Here is an 8546-nt window from a genome sequence, read left to right as displayed (position 1 = left end):
GGGGGGGGATCCTACTCCCAGAGGGAGTAGGACTCTCCTGGCGCGCCACACCTTGGCCGGCCAGCCTCCCCCCTCTAGTCCTTTATATACTGAGGTAGAGGCACCCTAGAACACACAAGTTGATCCACGTGATCTATTCCTTAGCCGTGTGCGGTGCCCCCAGCCACCATAGTCCTCGATAATACTGTAGCGGAGTTTAGGCGAAGCCCTGCTGCTGTAGTACATCAAGATCGTCACCACGCCATCATGCTGACGGAACTCTTCCCCGACACTTTGTTGGATCGGAGTCCGGGGATCGTCATCGAGCTGAACATGTGCTCGAACTCGGAGGTGCCATAGTTTCGGTGCTTGATCGGTTGGATCGTCAAGACGTACGACTACTTCCTCTACATCATGTCAACGCTTCCGCAGTCAGTCTGCGTGGGTACGTAGACAACACTCTCCCCTCTCATTGCTATGCATCACATGATCTTGCGTGTGCGTAGGAAATTTTTTGAAATTACTACAAAACCCAACAGTGGCATCCGAGCCTAGGTTATTTATGTTGATGTTATATGCACGAGTAGAACACAAGTGAGTTGTGGGCGATATAAGTCATACTGCCTACCAGCATGTCATACTTTGGTTCGGCAGCATTGTTGGACGAGACGACCCGGACCAACATTACGCGTACGCTTACGCGAGACCGGTTCCCCCGACATGCTTTGCACATAGGTGGCTTGCGGGCGACTGTCTCTCCAACTTTAGTTGAACCAAGTGTGGCTACGCCCGGTCCTTGCGAAGGTTAAAACGGAGTCTATTTGACAAACTATCGTTGTGGTTTTGATGCGTAGGTGAGATTGGTTCTTGCTTAAGCCCGTAGCAGCCACGTAAAACTTGCAACAACAAAGTAGAGGACGTCTAACTTGTTTTTGCAGGGCATGTTGTGATGTGATATGGTCAAGGCATGATGCTAAATTTTATTGTATGAGATGATCATGTTTTTTAACCGAGTTATCGGCAACTGGCAGGAGCCATATGGTTGTCGTTTTATTGTATGCAATGCAATCGCGATGTAATGCTTTACTTTATCACTAAGAGGTAGCGATAGTCGTGGAAGCATAAGATTGGCGAGACGACAACGATGCTACGATGGAGATCAAGGTGTCGCGCCGGTGACGATGGTGATCATGACGGTGCTTCGCAGATGGAGATCACAAGCACAAGATGATGATGGCCATATCATATCACTTATATTGATTGCATGTGATGTTTATCTTTTTATGCATCTTATCTTGCTTTGATTGACGGTAGCATTATAAGATGATCTCTCACTAAATTATCAAGAAGTGTTCCCCCTGAGTATGTACCGTTGCCAAAGTTCGTCGTGCCCAGACACCACGTGATGATCGGGTGTGATAAGCTCTACGTCCATTTACAACGGGTGCAAGACAGTTTTGCACACGCAGAATACTCAGGTTAAACTTGACGAGCCTAGCATATGCAGATGGCCTCGGAACACGGAGACCGAAAGGTCGAGCGTGAATCATATAGTAGATATGATCAACATAGTGATGTTCACCATTGAAAACTACTCCATCTCACGTGATGATCGGTTATGGTTTAGTTGATATGGATCACGTAATCACTTAGAAGATTAGAGGGATGTCTATCTAAGTGGGAGTTCTTAAGTAATATGATTAATTGAACTTAAATTTATCATGAACTTAGTCCTGGTAGTATTAGCATATCTATGTTGTAGATCAATAGCTCGCGTTGTTGCTTTCATATGTTTATTTTGATATGTTCCTAGAGAAAATTGAGTTGAAAGATGTTAGTAGCAATGATGCGGATTGGATCCGTGATCTGAGGTTTATCCTCATTGCTGCACAGAAGAATTATGTCCTTGATGCACCGCTAGGTGACAGACCTATTACAGGAGCAGGTGCAGACGTTATGAACGTTTGGCTAGCTCAATATGATGACTACTTGATAGTTTAGTGCACCATGCTTAATGGCTTAGAATCGGTACTTCAAAGACATTTTGAACGTCATGGAGCATATGAGATGTTCCAGGAGTTGAAGTTAATATTTCATGCAAATACCCGAGTTGAGAGATATAAAGTCTCCAACAAGTTCTATAGCTAAAAGATGGAGGAGAATCACTCAACTAGTGAGCATGTGCTCAGATTGTCTGAGTACTACAATCGCTTGAATCAAGTGGGAGTTAATCTTCCAGATAAGATAGTGATTGACAGAATTCTCTAGTCACCATCACCAAGTTAGTAGAACTTCGTGATGAACTATGATATGCAAGGGATAACAGAAATGATTCCCAAGCTCTTCGTAATGCGGAAATTGACGAAGGTAGAAATCGAGAAAAACATCAAGTGTTGATGGTAGACAAGACCCCTAGTTTCAAGAAAAGGGAAGAGGGAAGAAGGGGAACTTCAAGAAAAACAGCAAGCAAGTTGCTGCTCAAGTGAAGAAGCCCAAGTCTGGTCCTAAGCCTGAGACTAAGTGTTTCTACTGCAAAGGGACTGATCACTGGAAGCGGAACTACCCCAAGTGATTGGCAGATAAGAAGGATGGCAAAGTGAACATAAGTATATTTGATATACATGTTATTGATGTGTACTTTACTAGTGTTTATAGCAACCCCACAGTATTTGATACTGGATCAGTTGCTAAGATTAGTAACTCGAAACAGGAGTTGCAGAATAAACAGAGACTAGTTAAGGGTGAAGTGACCATGTGTGTTGGAAGTAGTTCCAAGATTGATATGATCATCATCGCACACTCCCTATACTTTCGGGATTAGTGTTGAACCTGAATAAATGTTATTTGGTGTTTGCGTTGAGCATGAATATGATTTGATCATGTTTATTGTCATACGGTTATTCATTTAAGTAAAAGGATAAATTGTTTTTCTGTTTACATGAATAAAACCTTATATGGTTACACACCCAATGAAAATAGTTCGTTGGATCTCGATCGTAGTGATACACATAATCATAATATTGAAACCAAAAGATGCAAAGTTAATAATGATAGTGCAACTTATTTGTGGCACTGCCGTTTAGGTCATATTGGTGTAAAGCGCATGAAGAAACTCCATGCTGATGGGCTTTTGGAATCACTTGATTATGAATCAATTGATGCTTGTGAACCATGCCTTATGGGCAAGATGACTAAAACGCCGTTCTCCGAAACAATGAAGCAAGCAACATATTTGTTGGAAATCATACATACTGATGTATGTGGTCCAATGAATATTAAGGCTTGCAGCAGGTATCATTATTTTCTGACCTTCATAGATGATTTGAGCAGATATGGGGATATCTACTTGATGAAACATAAGTCTGAAACCGTTGAACAGTTCAAAGAATTTCAGAGTGAAGTAGAAAATCATCGTGACAAGAAAATAAAAGTTTCTACGATATGATCGCAGAGGTAAAATATTTGAGTTACGAGTTTGGCCTTCAATTAAAACAATGTGAAATAGTTTCACTACTCACGCCACCTGGAACACCATAGTGTAATGGTGTGTCCGAACGTCATAACCGTACTTTATTAGATATAGTGCGATCTATGATGTCTCTTACCGATCTACCACTATCGTTTTGGGGTTATGCATTAGAGACAGCTGTATTCACGTTAAATAGGGCACCATTTAAGTCCATTGAGACGACACAATCTGAACTGTGGTTTGGCAAGAAACCAAAGTTGTCGTTTCTTAAAGTTTGGGGTTGTGATGCTTATATGAAAAAGTTTCATCCTTATAAGCTCAAATAAAAATCGGAGAAATATGTCTTCATAGGATACCCAAAGGAGACTGTTGGGTACACCTTCTATCACAAATCCGAAGGCAAGTCTTTTGTTGCTAAATTCGGAGTTTTTCTAGAGACAGAGTTTCTCTCGAAAGAAGTGAGTGGGAGGAAAGTAGAACTTGACGAGGTAGCTGTACCTGCTCCTTTATTGGAGAGTAGTACATCACAGAAATCTGTTTCTGCGACACCTACACCAATAAGTGAGGAAGCTAATGATGATGATCATGAAACTTCAGATCAAGATACTACTGAACCTCATAGATCAACCAGAGTAAGATCCGCTCCAGAGTGGTACGGTAATCCTGTTCTGGAAATCATGCTACTAGATCATGATGAACCTACGAACTATGAAGAAGCGATGGTGAGCCCAGATTCCGCAAAGTGGCTTGAAGCCATGAAATCTGAGATGGGATCCATGTATGAGAACAAAGTATGGACTTTGGTTGACTTGCCCGATGATCGGCAAGCAATTGAGAATAAATGGATCTTCAAAAGAAGACTGACGCTGATAGTAGTGTTACTATCTACAAAGCTAGAATTGTCGCAAAAGGTTTTTGACAAGTTCAAGGTGTTGACTACGATGAGAGTTTCTCACTCGTATCTATGCTTAAAGTCTGTCCGAATCATGTTAGCAATTGCCGCATTTTATGAAATCTGGCAAATGGATAAACAAAACTGAATTCCTTAATGGATTTAATAAAGAAGAGTTGTATACGATGCAACTAGAAGGTTTTGTCAAATCCGAAAGGTGCTAAGAAAATGTGCAAGCTCCAGCGATCCATCTATGGACTGGTGCAAGCATCTCGGAGTTGGAATATACGCTTTAATGAGTTGATCAAAGCATATAGTTTTATACAGACTTGCGGTGAAGCCTGTATTTACAAGAAAAGTGAGTGGGAGCACTACAACATTTCTGATAAGTATATGTGATTGACACATTGTTGATCGGAAATAATGTAGAATTATTCTGTAAAGCATAAAGGAGTGTTTGAAAGGAATTTTTCAAAGAAAGACTTCGGTGAAGCTGCTTACATATTGAGCTTCAAGATCTATAGAGATAGATCAAGACGTTTGATAAGTTTTTCGATGAGTACATACCTTGACAAGATTTTGAAGTAGTTCAAAATGGAGCGGTCAAAGAAAGAGTTCTTGCCTGTATTACAAGGTGTGAAGTTGAGTAAGACTCAAAGCCCGACCACGGCAGAAGATAGAAAGAGAATGAAAGTCATTCCCTATGCCTTGTCCATAGGTTCTATAAAGTATGCATGTTGTATACCAGATCTATTGTATACCCTGCACTGATTTGGCAAGGGAGTACAATAGTGATCTAGGAGTAGATCACTGGACAGCGGTCAGAATTATCCTTAGTAAAATAAGGATATGTTTCTCGATTATGGACGTGACAAAAAGGTTCGTCGTAAAGGGTTACATCGATGCAAGTTTTCTTGACACTGATCCAGATGATTCTAAGTCTCAATCTGGATGCATATTGAAAGTGGGAGCAATTAGCTAGAGTAGCTCCGTGCAGAGCATTGTAGACATAGAATTTTGCAAAATACATACGGATCCGAATTTGGCAGGCCCGTTGACTAAATTTCTCTCACAAGCAAAACATGATCACTCTTTGGGTGTTAATCACATAGCGATGTGAACTAGGTTATTGAATCTAGTAAACCCTTTGGGTGTTAGTCACATGGAGATGTGAACTAATCACATAAAGATGTGAACTATTGATGTTAATCACATAGCAATGTGAACTAGATTATTGACTCTAGTGCAAGTGGGAGACTGAAGGAAATATGCCCTAGAGGCAATAATAAAGTTATTATTTATTTCCTTATATCATGATAAATGTTTATTATTCATGCTAGAATTGTATTAACCGGAAACATAATACATGTGTGAATACATAGACAAACTTTGCGTCACTAGTATGCCTCTACTTGACTAGCTCATTAATCAAAGATGGTTATGTTTCCTGACCATGAACAAAGTGTTGTTATTTGATTAACGAGGTCACATCATTAGTTGAATGATCTAATTGACATAACCCATTCCATTATCTTAGCACCCGATCGTTTAGTATGTTGCTATTGCTTCCTTCATGACTTATACATGTTTCTATGACTATGAGATTATGCAACTCTCGTTTGCCGGAGGAACACTTTGGGTGCTACCAAACGTCACAACGTAACTGGGTGATTATAAAGGAGCATTACAGGTGTCTCCAAAGGTAGATGTTGGGTTGGCGTATTTCGAGATTAGGATTTGTCACTCCGATTGTCGGAGAGGTGTCTCTGGGCCCTCTCGGTAATGCACATCACATAAGCCTTGCAAGCATTGCAACTAATGAGTTAGTTGCGAGATGGTGTATTACGGAACGAGTAAAGAGACTTGCCGGTAACGAGATTGAACTAGGTATTGGATACCGACGATCGAATCTCGGGCAAGTAACATACCGATGACAAAGGGAACAACGTATGTTGTTATGCGGTCTGACCGATAAAGATCTTCGTATAATATGTAGGAGCCAATATGGGCATCCAGGTCCCGCTATTGGTTGTTGACCAGAGACGTGTCTCGGTCATGTCTACATTGTTCTCGAACCCGTAGGGTCCGCACGCTTAAGGTTTCGATGACAGTTATATTATGAGTTTATGAGTTTTGATGTACCGAAGGAGTTTGGAGTCCCGGATGAGATCGGGGACATGACGAGGAGTCTCGAAATGGTCGAGACGTAAAGATTGATATATTGGAAGCCTATGTTTGGATATCGGAAGTGTTCCGGGTGAAATCGGGATTTTACCGGAGTACCGGGAGGTTACCGGAACCCCCCGGGAGCTATATGGGCCTTAGTGGGCTTTAGTGGAAAGGAGAAAGGGGCAGCCCAAGGTGGCTGTGCGCCTCCCCCCTTCCCCTAGTCCTATTAGGACTAGGAGAGGTGGCCGGCCCCCTATCTCTCTTTCCCCCCTCAAGGAGTCCTATTCCAACTAGGATTGGGGGGGGGGGAATCCTACTCCCAGAGGGAGTAGGACTCTCCTGGCGCGCCACACCTTGGCCGGCCAGCCTCCCCCCCTCTAGTCCTTTATATACTGAGGTAGAGGCACCCTAGAACACACAAGTTGATCCACGTGATCTATTCCTTAGCCGTGTGCGGTGCCCCCAGCCACCATAGTCCTCTATAATACTGTAGCGGAGTTTAGGCGAAGCCCTGCTGCTGTAGTACATCAAGATCGTCACCACGCCATCGTGCTGACGGAACTCTTCCCCGACACTTTGCTGGATCGGAGTCCGGGGATCGTCATCGAGCTGAACGTGTGCTCGAACTCGGAGGTGTCGTAGTTTCGGTGCTTGATCGGTTGGATCGTGAAGACGTACGACTACTTCCTCTACGTCGTGTCAACGCTTCCGCAGTCGGTCTGCGTGGGTACGTAGACAACACTCTCCCCTCTCGTTGCTATGCATCACATGATCTTGCGTGTGCGTAGGAATTTTTTTGAAATTACTACGAAACCCAACATAAGGAACAATGGCTTCAAGTGCGTCACCGGTTCTTTTGGCTTCTTGAATATAGCATTTTTAGGACCAAAGTGTAGCTGAGCTACTTCCCCTTCTTCATCTATAGCACGAAATTTAGCGGGTAAGTAATACACCATATTAATGGCCATGCATTCATGAACTGGTGTAGACTCATAATCAAGCATTTCATCTCCTTCCGCAAGCATGTCCACTGACTCCGAAATATCTTCAAGGGAAGAGGAAGTACTAGGCAAAGTGGACAATGTAATAGCAGCCGCATCGTCCTCCGTTGGTGGTATAGGTGTTGCTATGATCAATGCAGAAGCTGCTATGTTTTCCTTTTGCTTTGGCCTCCACACTTGTTTTGGGGGTACCATGGGATGTCTTTCATTGAATAATTTATCCCTTAGCTTTTCTGCTTCTTGTTCCTCCTTCTCATGACTCCTCATGCGCTGCAATCTCCTTTTTTGCGCCTTGGTCAGGCCGGAAGGACACCACTTAGGCTGAGTATATTTTGGATCCCTCGACTTGGCCTTGCTTGTGCTAGCTTCATGATCATTAGCCATGGGGCCTTGCTGGAACGCAGCCACATCTTTATTAGAATCAGCCGGATTATCAACAATAATCGGCTCTTTGATTATTAATTCTTTAGTGCCTATCATAATAGTTTCACCACTAGCATTCTTCTCCTTTTGCTTGCTAGGCTCTGGAATTTCAGCACTTGGTGATTTGGCACACCACACTTGCCTGTAGGCCCTTTTTTGATTATCTTGCATTGGCTGATTGACACCATTGTTCAAACGGCCTCGTGTGGGATAAGAAAGCCTCTCAGGAACATACCTCCTTGGTTCTGCCCAACCGGGATGAAAAGCATAAGGGGCCATTGGGGGCTGCCCCCATCCTCCATTGAAGCCTCCCATGTAGTATGGCACATAGGGGGGCGGCACCATCCATGGTCCTGGTGCCCATGACCCATATGGACTCGCATGATGCTGAGATTCTTCCCTCATAGGTGATCTTGAGCGCTTCAAATTTGATGACCGGTTAGAGCTAGAACCGGCCGCTTGATTGGCATACTTGGACAACAGCATATCAAAAGTTGACTTGATTCTCTTGCGCTGCACTTTAGCTTCATTCGTCTTCCACTTGCCAACCTATGGACTCTTGGGCTTAACAAATTTGACATGAGTGTTCTCCTGCACTTGTGGTTGCCCCCCC

The sequence above is a fragment of the Triticum dicoccoides genome, chromosome 7A (assembly GCF_002162155.2).
Source record: "Triticum dicoccoides isolate Atlit2015 ecotype Zavitan chromosome 7A, WEW_v2.0, whole genome shotgun sequence".
Lineage (NCBI taxonomy): Eukaryota > Viridiplantae > Streptophyta > Magnoliopsida > Poales > Poaceae > Triticum > Triticum dicoccoides.
Note: the sequence above shows the minus strand (reverse complement) of the source record.